A 16,888-nucleotide genomic window follows, 5' to 3' on the forward strand; every position below is an offset into this window, starting at 1 on the left:
ATGGAAATCCAGAAAGCTGCGAAAGATTTTTTTCTTTTTTCTTTGTGTGTGTGTGTGTGTGCAATGAATGGGGAGTAGTTCTCTGAGCACCCTTTTATTCACCTCTTCTTTCCTCTGGGCTGCCTGCCTGCCTTCCCCTCCCCCCAGACCTGGATGCCTGTCTGCTGGAAAAGGCGCGATTGCTTCTCTTCCTCTTCTGCCCAAGACCAGGCGCTAAGGTCCAATAGTCTTTTCAGCCACACACATACCCACACTGAGTCCTCTTGATGTTCTTGCCTTCCCAATTCCTCTGGACAGTTCTTGCCATAACCCCATTTCTCAGACAAAGGCTCAGGAGGGAAAAGAACCAAACTGTTTCCTGTGTTTGCCATTTTGATGCTGTCCATCCCCACACACCCCGTCTCTTTCCCTGATGCTTCTTGTGCCAGTGTCTTGAACCTTCAGAATGGGGAAAAAGCAAAGCCAAAAAAACTCCTGGGTAGCTTGATACAGTTTCCTTATAAATCCGCATTGTTGCTTCTGGTTTATGGCCTTGAAGAAAATACCAGCCCCCACCCAAAATGCACCGCAGCCAAGTCGGCTAAAGGCGATGAGTGTTGGAGTCAGTAGGGGGCGCATTCCCCGCACTGGGTAAGGCTGCAGAGGGGGGAAGGGCCCCAGAGCTAGAACAGGATGTGCTCCACAGCGCCTTCTACAGACCATGGGGAAATGGACCCAGCAAGACACACTCGCACACTCTTAGTTGGTGAGCGGACAGCAGCCTGGGGAAGGATCAAGCGAGTCAAGAGCAGTGGTTTTGTGTCTGTTCAAGAATCCACCCTGCGTTTGCGAAGTTCCCTCTTGTGACTGTTTCAAAACTGTTGGCCCTTAGACAATCCACGTTTGTTCTTGAGGAGTCATCTTGGCACATCCTTGGTACACAGATATCCCCTTCTCTGGAATTCTCCCGCCTTAAGCTTTGAATGTGTCACCGTATCTTCCCAGGGTCAGGTGGTAAAGGGAAAAGTTGAAAACCTGAGAGGAACAGGTTTGGGGGAATCGCTCATGACATCCCTTCTTCGTGGCCCCGACCTTTTCAACTCTTTGAGAGTTGAAAATCCTTGAGGGATGTTAGATTTTAGTGGGGTAGTAATTTTCGTAAGTACGTAGATGGGTGTCATGATTTGCAAAGCCTCGTTGGTAAACATCAAGCCCATGTTGAGTTCTTCATCGTCAGACTCAACAGAGTTGATTGTAAAATTTTCTTTCTTTCCAACTTTGGACTTGCGGTTGCTGTTCATTATCTCAGTAGCCAACCGCCTTTGCAAAAGTGTTGACACCAGTCTTCTGTGAGCACCCACTTTCTTAGGGTGTGTTGATTTCTATAGATTTTACTCCTCTTGTTATTTCCATAGGTGTGAGATGCACAATGCGAAACCTAGGCCCCAGCTTTTGCACCATGATGCACAGGGTTGTACTTTTTGTACTGAACTGATAGGTGGCCTAGTGGTTATGCCCTGTACTACCATTTTGAGGATCTGGACTCCGTTCCTGCCTTGCTCTTTGGACCACATTGTCAATTCACACCGGTGGGTATATTCATTTTGGAGGGTGGGAACTGCAGCAACAGGGAAGCCAGAGACTTCTTCCTCCTTGCTCACCACCAAAGCCAACACTTCCAAAATTTCAGCCTAGCCACATTCCTCAAGGAACCGGTTAGAGCTGGTTGCAGATGTGGGTTCTGAACAGAGAAATGACTTGTGGCTTGTTTAAGAGAAAATGTTGAAGTTGCTAATATTGTTTTAATCATTTGCATTTTGCACTCTTGTGTATAAAATATGTTAAGCATTCAATTACTGCTATCTTGATGACCCAATCTCAAGAGTTGCTAAGCATTTAGAAACCTTAAAGATTCTCTGCTCAGAACAGGCCTTTCCATGAACAGGTACTTGCTACCAAAGATGGACAGTGGTTGTTGATACTTAAGGGTACTTTTAAGACTTTGTTGCAGGTATTTTATAAAGATACACCAAGATAAATTTATGGGAAAATGAACCGGTGTATTCTTTGATACATAGTTAACCAGTTGGTGCTTAGGGGAGAATTTGCATTGGACATTTGCTACCAAGTAACATTTTGGTGAGTGAAAAGGAGGCAGCTTGGTTCAGTTATTCCACTAGAGACTTAACTAATTGCTTTTACAATTTGTTTAGTAATCAGAAGAATCAGATATATGATCTAAAGGGTATTGTAATCTTTAAATACTTCTTAGGATTAAGCAGATATAATTTTGACTTGAATTGTGTTTGATACAGAATTATACGACTTTTTAAATGAGTAATACGAATACCATTTCTTCTTTGAGGGTGTGTTGGAGGTAGTTTGTGAAGGTGCTTTCGTTTGATTTAGCAAATTATACGTAAGATATAATGTTAACTGATGTTCTTAGTGGTAATAGCCATTTTCCCCCTACGGGAAAACTTACTGTGAGCTCTTAAAAAGCATATATTCTGCAATTTCACATGTTTCCTGATTTTGGCATTCCCTCCCCACCCCCACCCCCACCCCCCAAAAAAGAAAAAAGGTGGAACAATTGGACTTGAAGGCTGGAATTTAGGTAAACTGTGAGGGTTCATTAAAAAGCCTCAATTAACTAGAGGGTGGGGAATGGGTATTCTGTTTATTTGAACTTTAAGTAGAAGTTCCTTCTTTGTCTTGGCCCTTGTTGAAAATTTCCTAACACTGCCTTACTAGAGGCTGCTATACTTCGAACTAACTAAATCTTTGCTTTTTGGCTCTTATAGTCTCTGTGTAGGAAATAGAGGAGATTGGGCTGTGAATCTCTAAAGACCCTTGTTCCTGTTTATCCTGAAAGTCATTGATTTTAAACATATCCATTGTGAATTTGTTTTGCTTAAATTTCTCTTTTTTTCCTTAAACCAGAGTGCAGGAAAAGTTCTAATACTATTTATATTAAAAATAAAACGCCACCATGTTGAACAGACTAAGTGTCAAGTAAGTTCTTGATTATTGTTATTTTGATGACCCAGTCTCAAGAGTTGCTAAGCTTCTAAAAACCTTGAACATTCTCTGATCAGAACAAACCTTTCCGTGAACATGTACTTGCTCCCAAATAATCAGTAGGCTTTTATCGAGTAAAAATGAATTTTGATTTTTATTATTAACATACATGCCTACATTTATTATTTATATTTGATTGCTGAAAGCATAATTATATTAGGTACATTATAAAAGTAACTACTTATAAATTTTGGAAAATGTTAAAAATAATTTTTAGAATTGTGAAATGTTAAATATTTAGCAACCTGGTGGTTAATATATTTAAGGTGATGTACACATTTTGTGACTTCACATTTAATTGTGAAAATTACAGTTTAACAAGGAACATAGAGCTATTCTGTTACAAAGGAGCAAGTAGGGATCCCTACCTTAGATAGGGAAAAAATAAAAGAAAAACTTCAGAATTTAAGTAGTATTTTTTTCTTTTGAGAACCATGCATAAATAACAAATTGCATAAGTTGTAGACCTTGACTTTATTAATGGCTGGGTGGGTGTATACATAAAATACAGTTCACTTTTTTAGAGTTGAAATGACATTAAATACAAATAAAAGGTGCAAATATTGGAGATAATGTTTGGAAACAATACATTTGTGCGGGGAAAAAAATCAGAATTAAATGTCGGGGTTTTTTTTAATGTTTAAATCTTAGATAAACTTTTTAAAAATGATGTGAAACTACAAAAGTTTTTTTGAAATTCTTATTAGAACCTAATTTGTAGTTTACATCAAGGTGCCCAGTACTGTTGTGTAATGAGCTACTTGTTCAACCTAGACTTCCAAAGGACTTTCACTTTTAAAGAATTTCATAAAGTCTGTTATGTCTTCCAGAAGGTAAAATATTTTCCACAAGAGTGTAACTTTCATCTGCTTGCCTAAGAGGCATGAACATTAAGAAAAATGTTGCTCACCTATGTAAATAATTTTAGTTAGATTCACAGAGCTTGACGTGTTATTAGCATCACATGAACTTACAAAAGTTTTTCCTCCCCTAGTTTTGTGAGAACTTGTCGTATTAAGTCTGGAGCAAATGCCATGTTTTGCTGATGTGCATATACATTTTATGTTGTTAGTTTGGAAACTTGGCGTTTGAAACTGGTATGAACCAAAGCCCCACACTAATTAACTGAATTGGTATCTTGAATGTAGAGGCTGTTTCTTGTTTACACTGGCACTTTCCACCTTGATCGTTGAGACACTTTATAAGAACAGTCACCCATGTTTTGCCCAGCATGAGTGGCCACAGTTCCATGTGACTGCATTTTTGTTGTTGTTGTTGTTTGTTTGTTTGCCTGATCTTGTCCATTAGAAAGTGAGGAGAAGGATGATTGTGCTCCCTCAGTCTCTTGCTGTCTTAGTACCCCTTATACCTTTGTTTTGGTCATGACCTACCTTTGATGTCTGCCAGTTTAGAGGTCGGCTTAAATGAGAATCCACATTCTGCCTCACTGGAAAGAGAAGGCTCTTTACATATTAACAGGCCTCTCATATTGGGATATATATATATATATCAACTTGATTATATGGGGATATGCGTGTATATATAGGAAGTCACGGATAAAATGTGAGCCAACTATGTAAAGTGAGTTTTGATTTAGGGGTGCACATTTTTGTTCTAATACGTGTAAAATGCAAAATTCTTTTCACTGTTTCCGTGCTTGGTTCTCTCATCTCCATGTATGTGTTCCTGTCCTTTGCCTTTAGGACTTCTTTGAGATGCACTCACAGTCCTCTTTGGTTTTATTGATCCCTAGCTTAGTTCCAAGACAGCAGCGAGAGAAATCCTGATATCTCAAGAATTCCAGCAGTGTTCCAGAAATAAAGGTTTGGAAATTAAGAGCATAAAAGACTTTGAATAGAATTACCAAGGGAAGGCTGCCCTGAACATATGCCACAGTTTAAGATTGAGTTGTTATTCGAAAACATGCACAACATGATCTGTGAGAGACTCTTGCTTTGACCATCTCTTAGAATTAAAAATAAATCCCTCCACATCCTGATTCCTTCTCCAGTAAGGGTATAGATTTGTACTTGAGTCACTTAGCTTTGGGTTGTTTGTGTTTGTCACTTCTCATATGACTTGGTTGATGTCTTTAATAAGGATGAACTATAAGTGTAAAGGCCCCCTTGCTGGCCTTTATGGTATTATAATATTAATAATACTGGTGTCATTTTCTAAGCACTTCATAAACCATTCTCAATTCTCTCAGGACTGATTTCACAAGTAGGGAAATCAAGGCACTACTGTGTGCAGTGATGAAGTGAGCCATGGAATATGTCTGGGCTGGTTCCCAGGTCTGTGTTTGGAACACAGGCTTTTATAGTGCCCCTGTGAGCTGTTTGGCTAATGAAGACCCACATGAGTGCTTCATAACTTCTTAGTGATGTTTTGTGCTTGGATGTTAGCTAACAGCCAAGGATCCCAAGTGGGCTCTGCAGTTAAAGCAGTTAGCTTCACTAGCTTCTTTACCGGTGAATTGTGCTGGTGGTAGTTAGTTGAAGTAGCAACTGTATAAGGTTTGAAGTTGCCTGTATAAGGATCTAAAAAGAAAGTTTGTTTATGGTCCATTGCTTTTCCCAGTGTTTTGGTTTAGGGCAGTCTTGTTCCTTCTCTCCTCTGAGCAGTTATTTTTGCTTAGACAGATAATTGCTGGCTTTTGCCCTCTGCCTTTTCTTTTTCTGAACCCTCTATGCCCCATTTAAGAGCTTGTGGAAACCTGTGCTTCTCCTGATATCTCAAAAATCTGTAAGGCTTTCCTTTTCTGATGGGAGCTGGCAACAATTGAGGACCTATATGAGTGGTCTCTTGAAACCTGATATATCTGAAGAAACTTCTATCTAGTGGAAATGTGGTGGAATTTATTAAATGTACGTTTAAGTCAACAATTAGAATTCTTGCTCTTGTGAAAGAGATGAACTGAGACTGGGTGTGTCCTAATGCAGGGAGTGCTTAGAATCCTGGTTTGAGATCAGAAGAATATAAATAAAACTTGTGTGGAAAGTGTAAGGATTGAGCCATCAAGTGGCAAAACCTGCTCTAAGAATAATGCCTTTGCTTAAGCCTTGACTCTAGGAGATAGCTTAGAAAAACGTGAGAAGGTGGTTCAAATAAATTACATATTTTGTTGTTCAAGAATGGTGAGAAAAATATATTTCCCATTACTATGGGAAAATTATTTTGAGTAGTTTTGAGACAGCATGGAAAACTTATTAAGGGATTGAAAATAACCTATTTTTTGTCTTAGGCCAATTAGATGAAGACCAGAAGCATGCTTCTGGAGTGATTATAAATGGACATATCTGGATGTTCTCTTAGGCCTGCTCGTTAATTGATTTCCCTTTTTCACACTTCTCTTAAGCCAGGTTGTTCACCTGTATTGACAGCAAGCAGCGCTAAGTCTATGGAGTTCTTATTGTAGGCAGCATGGTGTTGGAATCACTCCCACAGTATGTCTTGCTGGAATGCCTATTTAAAATAGAGTAAATTGGGAAATGCTTCCCATCTCACAGTCTCCCTGAAGCTAGATTGGGATGTTAGAAATGTTCTCAATCCTTTTTGTCCTTTTTTAAGTAGTGAGGCATCTTTCCCCCTTTCATGTAAAATTTTGTGTGAACTCTAGTATATAAAACTGATTAAAGGGGCAGCTTTCACGTTGTCCCTCAAATGTCAACTTCCCCTCCATCTGTATATATCTCTTATAGTCTCTCAGCACACTCTGAGAAGTACACCCTGAAAACCATTGGTTCCATTAGTGTTCTAGAAGTTCTGGCGGTCACAGCTAGGGTTCTTGTCTGAAATCTAAATACTCAAAAGCAACAGGATAAGCAGCAACCATAATAACAGTTCCTAGTTGTAGGCACTAGTTTTTTAGTCTGAAAGCCTTCTTAAAAGAGGAGTAACCCAAATTTTATATTATATAAATATATATGTATTTAATAAGCAAACTCTAGGTCACACCTTTATATTTCTAAGTCACCTAGGTTTATTTTGGGTACTTGCGAATGTTCTATTGCATAACCATTATAAGTGCCACAGAGCTTGTAAAGTTAATACGCTAAGTCTAACATGAATGGCTCACACAAATATATAAAAAACACTCATGTGTAAGTATAAATGCACATTGTAATGTGTACAGGAACAGATGTGTGGCAACCACATCTGATTCTCAGGAATAATGATAGTCGGTGCTTTTTAAGAGATTATATCCTCATATGAACTCATAATTTTCAGAGTGATCCAAAATCTGACCTGGTTTAAGGTAATAATAATAACAACTGCTTTAAGTATTAATTGGCATCATCTTATTTAATCCTTCTGACATTTGAACAGTAGAATGGTGTTATACTGGTTATACCATAGGAAACAGACCTCCAGAAGTAAGATTTTTAGAGTCACAAAGCTAGTAAGTGGCAGAGCAAGGATTTAAACACAGGTCTGTCCAGCTCTAGAGCTGTATTCTTTCTTACTGCCTTGTGCCGTCTTTCTTTTCTAGCAGGGGAAAGCTTTACTGTACTGTGTCACCCTACTTATTATAGAAGTTTAAAGTTAGGAGGGAAAAAATGTTTACATGTGGCTGACAGGTAACCTACATATTTGTTCATGAAACCAGTGTAGTCCTACTGGAAACCACAAACTTTGCTGTTGGCTGTAGGCTTTATACTTGAACTTCTTCTCCCCATCCTTGTGCTATCATTTTCAGTAGCTTGTTATATTAATACCTGAAGTTCTGGCTACTTTGCAGATGTTTCAGATTGAGTAGGTAGGTCTGGAATGGGTGTAAGCTCCCTCAGGTGATTGTGACAATGGCTAGGTCTAGGTCTGGTATCCACTCTTGTACTTAATCTACTTACTCCAGACCTTTTTTAATGGGACCTGCCAAACACAACGAGATGGATTCTCTCAAAGCGCCATTAAAATTGTATCACTTCTCTACTCCAGTAACTGCAGCATCTCCTCAGTGCCTGCTAGACATGGCGGCAGGCTCTAGCTTCACGCTCAAGGCCTGCATTCTGTCCCCATCCTGCCTTTCCAACCTTGTCATTCATTACTACTCAGAAGCTTGACAGAGCAGCCATTCTGACTCTCTGCAGTAGTTCCTAAAACTCCTTGCTTTTCCACCTCTGGAACTGTGCCAGTGAGACTTTTCGCAGTGAGTGCAGATTCTCCAACCTAACATAGTGGCCGCAGCTCAACAGCTACTTCCGCCCTCTCCTCACTGCCCCTGCTGAGAATGAACTGTCTCTCTTACAGAGCCTCAGAGCATCTAGTTTGTGACACATCTGACATATTGCATCTTTTCCTATATATATTTATGGGGTGTCATCTCTATAAGACCTTTGTAGGCAGGGACTGTTCATTCATTCTACACTTACTGAGTGCCTGCTATGTGCCAGCCAATGAAGAACGTGTTAGAGAATATAGCAGGGGGAAAAAAAACAGGGTCCTTGTAATGGACATTCTTTGCCTTGAATAGTGAGATGGCATCCTTGTCCTTCTGCATATTTTAAGGGTTCTAGTTAGCCTATCAGTTGAGATCAGGACAATTAATCTGTGCTGAAGAATGATTCATAGTGATTCTAATTTAAAGACATAAATATCTCTTTACCAGTTGTATGAATTATACTTTCAGGTCATATTTTACTAAATCTCTTGAGATCACCTGTGATGAGCATTTAAAATAAATTAAAACTTTTAAGTCACAGTGTCATTGTAATTTTGGTGATTGATAATGTGGTGAACCAGGCTTTTTATTTCCCATTAGATTCTTGGTTTGTTATTAATGAGCCACACCAATATGAAAGAAAATAAAACTTGCTTAAAGGGCTGAAATTAAATTTTTCATCTTCCTGTTAACCTTTGAAAAGGCTTCCTGTTTTATTTTTCCTGGGACCTCTCCCCTTTTACAGCTCTATCCTGTAACTGTTTGAAAGAAACTTAAGGTGATTTGAAAATTTAATACATGGAAATGCTGTGAAAATCATTTCTGTACTGCTGCTTCATGCTCTAGAATCATTTCAAGTTTGCAAAATTAAAAATAATTGAACTCATTAAAGTAACTCTAGCTGGATTAATCTGTTAATTAAGGCAGAGTGAATTTGGGCCTTTGACGTTGACAAAAGTGATATATTCCTCTGTTCCTGGCCTCTTGGAGTGGAGCAGATTTGCCAGGAAAGTGAACTCTCTACTAAGATTTTTTTTTTTTTTAAGTGCTTAATAGTTTGGGGGCTGTTGATATATTACCATAGAGTCACTCGTTTAAAATTGTCCAAAATGGTCTGGAAATTTGTAAAGGCCTTCAAAGTTGTTCTCTTACATCCAGGACTTGCTCTAGAGGATCTATCCTGTTCAAAGGAATCTTAAACAGTCTTAACAGATGCTTAATATTCATAGTTTTGGCAAAGAGACCCATCAGTGATACATGTCACTGATTTTGAACCCAGACTGCCCTGCTGATAAAATTACAAGCAGCCTTATCTGGTTCCATATTCACTACTCTTGTCTTACGTTTTCTAGTAGCCACTTTTTTTTTTAACTTTATTTTTAATTGTGGTAAAATATACATAACATAAAATTAATTTATCATGTTAACCCACCACTTTTAAGTATACAGTTCTGTGACATTAAGTATATTCACATTGTTGTGCAGCAGTTACCACTGTCCATCTCCAGAACTTTCTTCATCTTGCAAAACAGAAACACTCTCCCCATTAAACAGTAAATCCCCATTCTCCCCTCCCCACCAGCCCTTGGCAACCACCCTTCTACTTTCTGTCTCTATGAATTTCACTACTTTTAGTATCTCATATGAGTGTAATCATGTAATATTTGTCTTTTTGTGACTGGTTTATTTTGCTTAGCATAATATCTTTGAGGATTATCCATGTTTCCAGTAGCTACTTTTTTAAAAATAAAAGGTAAAATTAATTTTAATTTTTAATCCAATATATCCAAAGTATTGTCATTTCAACGTGCAGTCTATTTTTGGAAGGGTATTTATGAGATATTTTGCATTTTTATCATACTAAGTCTTGGAAATCCCAAGTATATTTTATGCTTAAAAGCATATCTCAAATGGGCAAAGAAGATGTATAAATGGCCCAAAAGCACATGAAAAGATGCTCAACATCACTAGTCATTAGGGAAATGCAAACTAAAACTACAATGAAAATATATCTCACACCCATTAAGATGGTTACTGTCAAAAAAAAGTGTTGGTGAGGATGTGAAGAAACTGGAACACTGTGCCCTGTTGGGAGTGTAAATGGTAGAACCACAGAATTACCATGTGATCCAGCAGCACACCCATGTTCATAGCAGTATTATCCACAATAGCTGAAGGTGGAACAAGTGTCCAACAGGTGAATGGATAAATGTGATATATACATAGCATGGAATATTATTCAGCCGTACAAGGAAGGGAAATCTGACATGATGCTACAACTGGATAAACCTTGAAGGCATTGCTAGGTAAAATAAGTAGTCACAAAAGGACAGATACTTCGATTCCACTTACGTGAAGTACTTAGAGTAGTCAGAATCATAGAGGCAAAACAGAGTGGTGGTTGCCAGGTGCAAATGGGTGGGGAGAAATGGGGAGTTACTGTTTAATGGAGATAAAGTTCCAGTTTTGCAAGGTGAAAAGAGTTGTGGAGATGGATGGCGGTGATGTTAGCACAATAAAAGTTTAAAGCACCTCAATTCAGTTCAGACTAGCCACATTTTTAGGGCCTAATAGCCATTTGTGGCTAGTATCTGCCGTCTTGGAAAGCATAGTTCTTAAAATAAAAATGAATTTACAAAATTTTCAAGCAACATTGGTTTTCTTGCTGCTTGAGTAAATACATCTATTCTTTTTTTTTTTTTTTTTTTTTTTTTTGCGGTACGTGGGCCTCTCACTGTTGTGGCCTCTCCCGTTGCGAAGCACAGGCTCCGGACGCGCAGGCTCAGTGGCCATGGCTCATGGGCCCAGCGGCTCCGCAGCATGTGGGATCTTCCCGGACCGGAGCACGAACCCGTGTCCCCTGCATCGGCAGGCGGACTCTCAACCACTGCGCCACCAGGGAAGCCCCATCTATTCTTTTTATTTGAGAAAAATTATGCATGCATAAAATCTGGAAGGATAAGTATACCCCAGTATTTACTGTTGTCTTTGGGTAAAATTATTTGTGTTCTTCGCCTTATCTACATTTTGTAATCTTATACTAGGCCTAATTGCTTTTTTTTTTTTAACAGCTTAAGATATCTTTCATATACCATACAATTCACCCATTTAAAGTGTATAATTCAGTGTTTTCTAATATATTCAGGGTTGTGCACGTATCACCACAATTAATTTTAGAATATTTTCTTGACAAAGAACCCAGTACCCCTTGGCAATCACCCTCTATTCCCCCTGCCTATCTCCTCCAGCCCTAGGCAACTTTAATCTCCTTTCTGTCTCTTTTTGAGATTTGCCTGTTCTAGATATTTCATATAAACGGAGTCATACAATAAGTGGCCTTTTGTGACTGACTTTTTTCACTTGGTGTAATATTTTCAGGGTTCATCATGTTGGAGCATATATCGGTATTTCACTCCTTTTTATGGCTGAATCATATCCCATTGTATCAATACCATGTTTTACTTAACCATTTATCAGTTGATGGAGATTTGGGTTGATTTTCCTTCTCGGATATTATGAAGACTGCTGAGAACATACGTGTACAAGTTTTTGTGTGGGCATATGTTTTCATTCCTCAGTTGCTTTTGTAACAAGAATGAACGGAATTTGGCAGGGGAAAGGAGACTAAGAGGTAGTTAGTTGAGAGCCGACTAGTCTCCTGCCTACCCCTGCCCTTTAGAAAAGGAAAAAAGATGACGAAAGCCTCTGCTTTTCCCAAGCAGTTTTCAGAAGACTGTGCTTTGAGTATTGATAATGGATAACTGGTCCATTATCAGTAGGAGAGACATAGGATATATCTGGTTTTTGAAAATGTATTGTTTTATTGAAGGATTCTAAAATTGTGGTTTTCATTTTGTAAGATATTACCATTACAGGGACTTCCTTGGCTGTCCAGTGGTTAAGACTCCTCGCTTCTACTACAGAGGGCATGGGTTTGATGCCTGGTCGGGGAACTAAGATCCCACATGCCGCACGGTGTAGCCAAAAAATTTAAAAAAAAATTTTTTTTTTAATTAAAAAAAATATATATATTACCATTACAGTTTGGATAGAAAGATATCCGTCAGATGTGACCACTAGTGACTGTTGGCATCCACGGTGATGTTACAAGCGCTTTAGGGCAGGGGGTCTCAGAGCTGAGTTCATGTTTCACTTCTTTGGATATGATGGGACCATCTGACCTGAGATATGTGTGTGTGTTTTTTTTTTTTTTTTTTCGGTACACGGGCCTCTCACTGTCGTGGCCTCCCTCGCTGCGGAGCACAGGCTCCGGACGCGCAGGCTCAGTGGCCATGGCTCATGGGCCCAGCCGCTCCGCGGCATGTGGGATCTTCCTGGAGTGGGGCACGAACCCGCGTCCCCTGCATCGGCAGGCGGACTCTCAACCACTGCGCCACCAGGGAAGCCCTGTGTGTATTCTTAATCTCCGTATCTCCACTTGAGCTGGTTTGGCTGAATTATTTATGGTTATTTCAACCTTGGGTATTAAAGTTCTGGCACTTTCAGATGTGTGTATATAACATGCTGTTGTTTACTTTTAATTAATGTCAGAGATCAGAGCTTCATCTGCATGGGTAATGGGAAGAACACTGCATTCTAGGTCTGGAGATGACCTTGAGACCCAGCTCTGTCATTGACACACTCATCACCCTTAAGCCAGTTGCTTCACCTCAGTTGCTAATCTGTAAAATGAGAAGAGTTTAGATTAGGCAAAACCCTAGGTTCTTTTCAGTGATTCAAAGTGCTGCTTTTTCATAACTGATTTTAGTTGGAATATGAATCTCAATCTCTTGTCTCCTAAGGCGTGTACTTTGTTCTTTTTCATTTTGGAATTAGAATGTTCATGCCCCTTCGATTGAGAAGATACTTAAAGATTGTTGATAGTTATTTCTCTTCTAACCAGACATGGATTCAGAATAGCATATCTTTTTCTCATCAGCTAAACCAGCTAATGCTGAAAAAGGCAGCACATATGCAAAAAAAAAAAAAAAGGATTGATTGTAGTTACATGTGTAAAGTGGCTGCCACCAACACAAATGCACCTTTTAGGAGCATTAATTTAAAAATAATATCCAGAATTAGAGAAGTATTGTCCCACTTGACCTGATTATGTCACATCTGGAATAACAGTTTATTCAGGGCACCACAGAGATTGACCAACTGGAGCCTGTTTATTGGAGATTGACGTAGGCGATACAGAAGGAATGGTGAAAAGAACTGAGCATGGTTAACTTGGAGAAGGGGAAGTCTTGAGAGGGAAGGAGGAAGTGTCTTAAAAACTTGAAAGGCTGTTAGGTGGCTATGTAATTAGACGTCTGTAGCTGAACTGAGAGTTGTGGGCAGGTTACAGAGCATTGTAAAGAGTAGACTTGTGAACAGAGCTGTCCAGTGTGGGACAAGATGCCTGGTGGGGTTTGTGCTTCCCTCACACAAAGTAATCAGGCAGAGAGTCTCTTAGAGCAGGGTTGTTTGTGGAAAGGATTCACACATTGTTTATAGAAAGTGGCCAAAAGTATTACTGTGATAAAACGTTTTTGTACAGGATGCTGTATGTAGATAAATACACTCATTTTGCTTTGCATAAATATAGTCTACCTACCAAAGAAATAGTTACGAAAACAATTATAAGGAATTTAATAATTGATTTGGTTAAACACTTGAAGAAAACCTTTTTTTTCTGAAGTGGAGGCAGTTTTATATTTGACACTTTACTCAGTTAATTGGGTTTCTTTTATTACCAAACTGAAAGAATAGTAAAAAATTAATGCAGTTAGTAGTTAAGAACAGAAGAAAAATTAGTTACATTTCCTGCCTGCTTCTTGTCTTTATTAACAGTGTTCTAATATGATTATCCTAAGCAACATAATTGATGTTCATTATTTAAATTTAGCTTTTGGTGCAAGTGTGTCTTCATTGGCAAAGTAGTTTCTCTTTCTAATCCTTCTGGGCTTTCCAAATACTCCCTTTTTTAGCCTCAACACTACTGAACATTTTCTGGTGAGATGGAAGAGAGGGAAGACTAAAACTTTGCTTTTTTTTTACCTCTGTCATGCTGCACAGTTTTATCTGCTAATCCGGAAGAGCTTTCTGCCCCTGGATAGTCAGACCGTTACTTGTTTCGTGGTATTTGGGATTGAGGAAGAGAGGAAAAGGAGGAGACCGAGCTGCCTTTATGTGAAGAGCCGAGCCTCTGGCATCCAGAAGGTCTTTTGCCAAACCTTATAGGAAATTGAAAGATAAGCTGCTTCTGTTCAGGACTGTGTTTTAGAAGAAGATTGAGTAGGGTGATTGCTTCCAGACTGAACGTAGGCTCTAGGGTCTCGATGTGTTCACTCATCGGAGGGTGGTTCTAGAAGGACTTAACAAGGTTCATTTTGTTTCAAATACAAATATTACATAAAGCTTTTTACATCTGGTTTAATTTAAATGTAGGGCTAGTGACATCCTGAAAAGCAAATAAGGTGTCTGTGTTCACCACTTTGGATCCCAGAATAGTCAGGAAAGATAAACACTTGCTGGTTATAAAAAGAAAGTGTTTTACAGTGACCACACTTTTTTTTTTTACTCAGTGAGTGATATTGACAGGTATTAAATATGTTGTTGAGGGGGTGGCAGGAGGAGAAAACAGAAATATAGGAATGATTTTTTCTTTCTGCCTAAATAGTTTTTAACTTAATGTGTTCAAAATCCACAGAGATATCACAGATTTTTTTAAGTGCTATCATGGGTAGCAGTGAAGTAACTGATGCTTTGATTCTCTTCGTGAGAATCTTCTTAAAATGCCTGCGTCTCTTAGAAAATAGCATAACTTAATATTTTTAGTTAGATCAGTGGTTTAAAGAAACCTCAAATATCTGACTTTTAAACCCCAGTGTGGATTATATAAATACTTGCACCAGCATTAAGTGGAGTATTGTTTTAAGTATTGAGGATCTGAATTTCTTACATATTAATTTGGGTTGATGATGTACCAAAAATGAAATTGTTTATATTGTAGTAGTTTGAAAGTCTTCCTAATTTATTAACTTAGAAAATATCGCTGCCTTTTTTCTTCACTAGTAATGGCATCATTTCCAGCCTTTGATTCTCCCCCACCCCCTACCAAAAAGGTATTTCCAGAGAGGCTGTATCTTTCTTCACAGCTTTAATGTAGAAATGTTTAAAAAACAACAGAGTATAAACTGTGTTCTAATCCTTAGGCTTACTGTGGGCTTCCTATAACCATATTCTGATCAAACTGTAATTTAGGGGAGATTTTCAGTGAACTATTGGAATTCTGCTGTAGCCATCAAACATCATGCTTTGGTTGACTGTCCACTAGGTCCAGATTCTACATTTCAGTAGTCTGCCGCCTTGGCATAAATTTGCATTATGAGCTTAGTTTAGACAAGTAACTATTTCAAGGAGATACTTGGAAATGGAGAACTTTTCCTTCTTCCTCTTTCCATCAACTTGAGCCCCTCCATCCACTTTTTATCTTTTTTATATTTCAACTAAGATTTCTTTAAAAACAAGGATTTCACTCCTTTTAAGGTCAGGTGGGGTGGTGGAAACCACTGGTTTAGTCTAAGTAACTTGTGTTTAGGTTTTAGCAGGAAGAAGTATCTATCCTGGTCTAGCTCTCAGTACAGTGTTAGAAATGTTTTTTCTATGAAAATTCTAGATTTGCATTCACAGTATAACTGATGCAGTAGTTTTCATTCTGGTATTTGTTCAAATTTCAGTTCCCAAATATTAGAAAGTAGCAGGGTTATGCCTGCAGGTGATGGAAACTAGGACACACCATCATATTTACTGGCGTATTTACTGGCATGTTAAATTAGCACCATATGTTCTTATTAGGAACTTGAAACATACAAGAATGCATGTAAAAATATGAAGAACTTGTATACTGGAAAATGCTATGCTAGATCCATACTTGGAGTCGTTTAAAATATAATCTGTAGAAGTTTGATTTGGAGGCTTTTTTTTTTCTCCTGGCTTGATTATCTGTGCCTAGTCAAAGGTTTAAGATTGGGTTTTATGGGGGTTCTTTTTGTTGTTTTGTTTTTACTTTCTGATGGCACAGTTATAAATACTTTTCTTCTACCCCTAGAAGCAGGGACTAAACGATGCCATCCTTGATATGGTGGCTTTGCAGAGGGACTGCGATACACAGACAAGCCCCATTGATTATTGGTACATTAGGTCCTGCAAATCTTGCCTTAAGCCTGCTAAACTAGTCCTGTCATCTGTTGGGTTCCCCTCCATCTTCCTGACCCAGATGAGCCTGAGGACAGCCCCTGACTAGATCCAAGCCTTTTGGCAGAGCTCTGGTTTCATAAATGATTATAATTACGTTTCTCAGTTAATGACCTCTTTGCCTAAATGAAGTTCACAGTCATTGATGTTGTATCATCATCCTTGTACAGTTCTCTTACGCAGATTCGGCCTGTAGATATTTCCTCGTGAGACAGGTTCTCTCTGCCTTTATTTACCCTCTTTGTACTTGGTGTAAAGGAGTACTTTTGCTTTTCGTATTGGGTGAGAAAAGAGGTACATGTATCTGATCAGTCTTACGTATTGTTATAATTTATATGGTTTTAAGTCATCATGGCTACAGATCTCAGATTTTCATTTCAGCCATCTGATTCTTGCTTTCTGAGGAAGGAATTGCTTTCTGAGTGG

The 16,888-nt window shown here is 38.7% G+C and overlaps 1 protein-coding gene across 2 annotated transcripts in view; it reads left to right on the plus strand.

The window, feature by feature from the left end:
- ADNP (activity dependent neuroprotector homeobox) overlaps window positions 1-16,888 on the plus strand; it is a 30,370-nt gene that overhangs the window by 680 nt on the left and 12,802 nt on the right. The window contains exon 1 of one of the 2 annotated variants that reach the window (XM_081256898.1): window positions 1,405-1,568. The exons of the other annotated variant lie outside the window; for it this stretch is intronic. The gene's annotated coding sequence lies outside the window, so the exon portion shown is untranslated. Of the gene's footprint in view, window positions 1-1,404; window positions 1,569-16,888 lie in introns of those variants that run through there. 2 annotated transcript variants of the gene reach the window in all.

The sequence above is a fragment of the Mesoplodon bidens genome, assembly GCF_964165515.1.
Source record: "Mesoplodon bidens genome assembly, chromosome: 15".
Lineage (NCBI taxonomy): Eukaryota > Metazoa > Chordata > Mammalia > Artiodactyla > Ziphiidae > Mesoplodon > Mesoplodon bidens.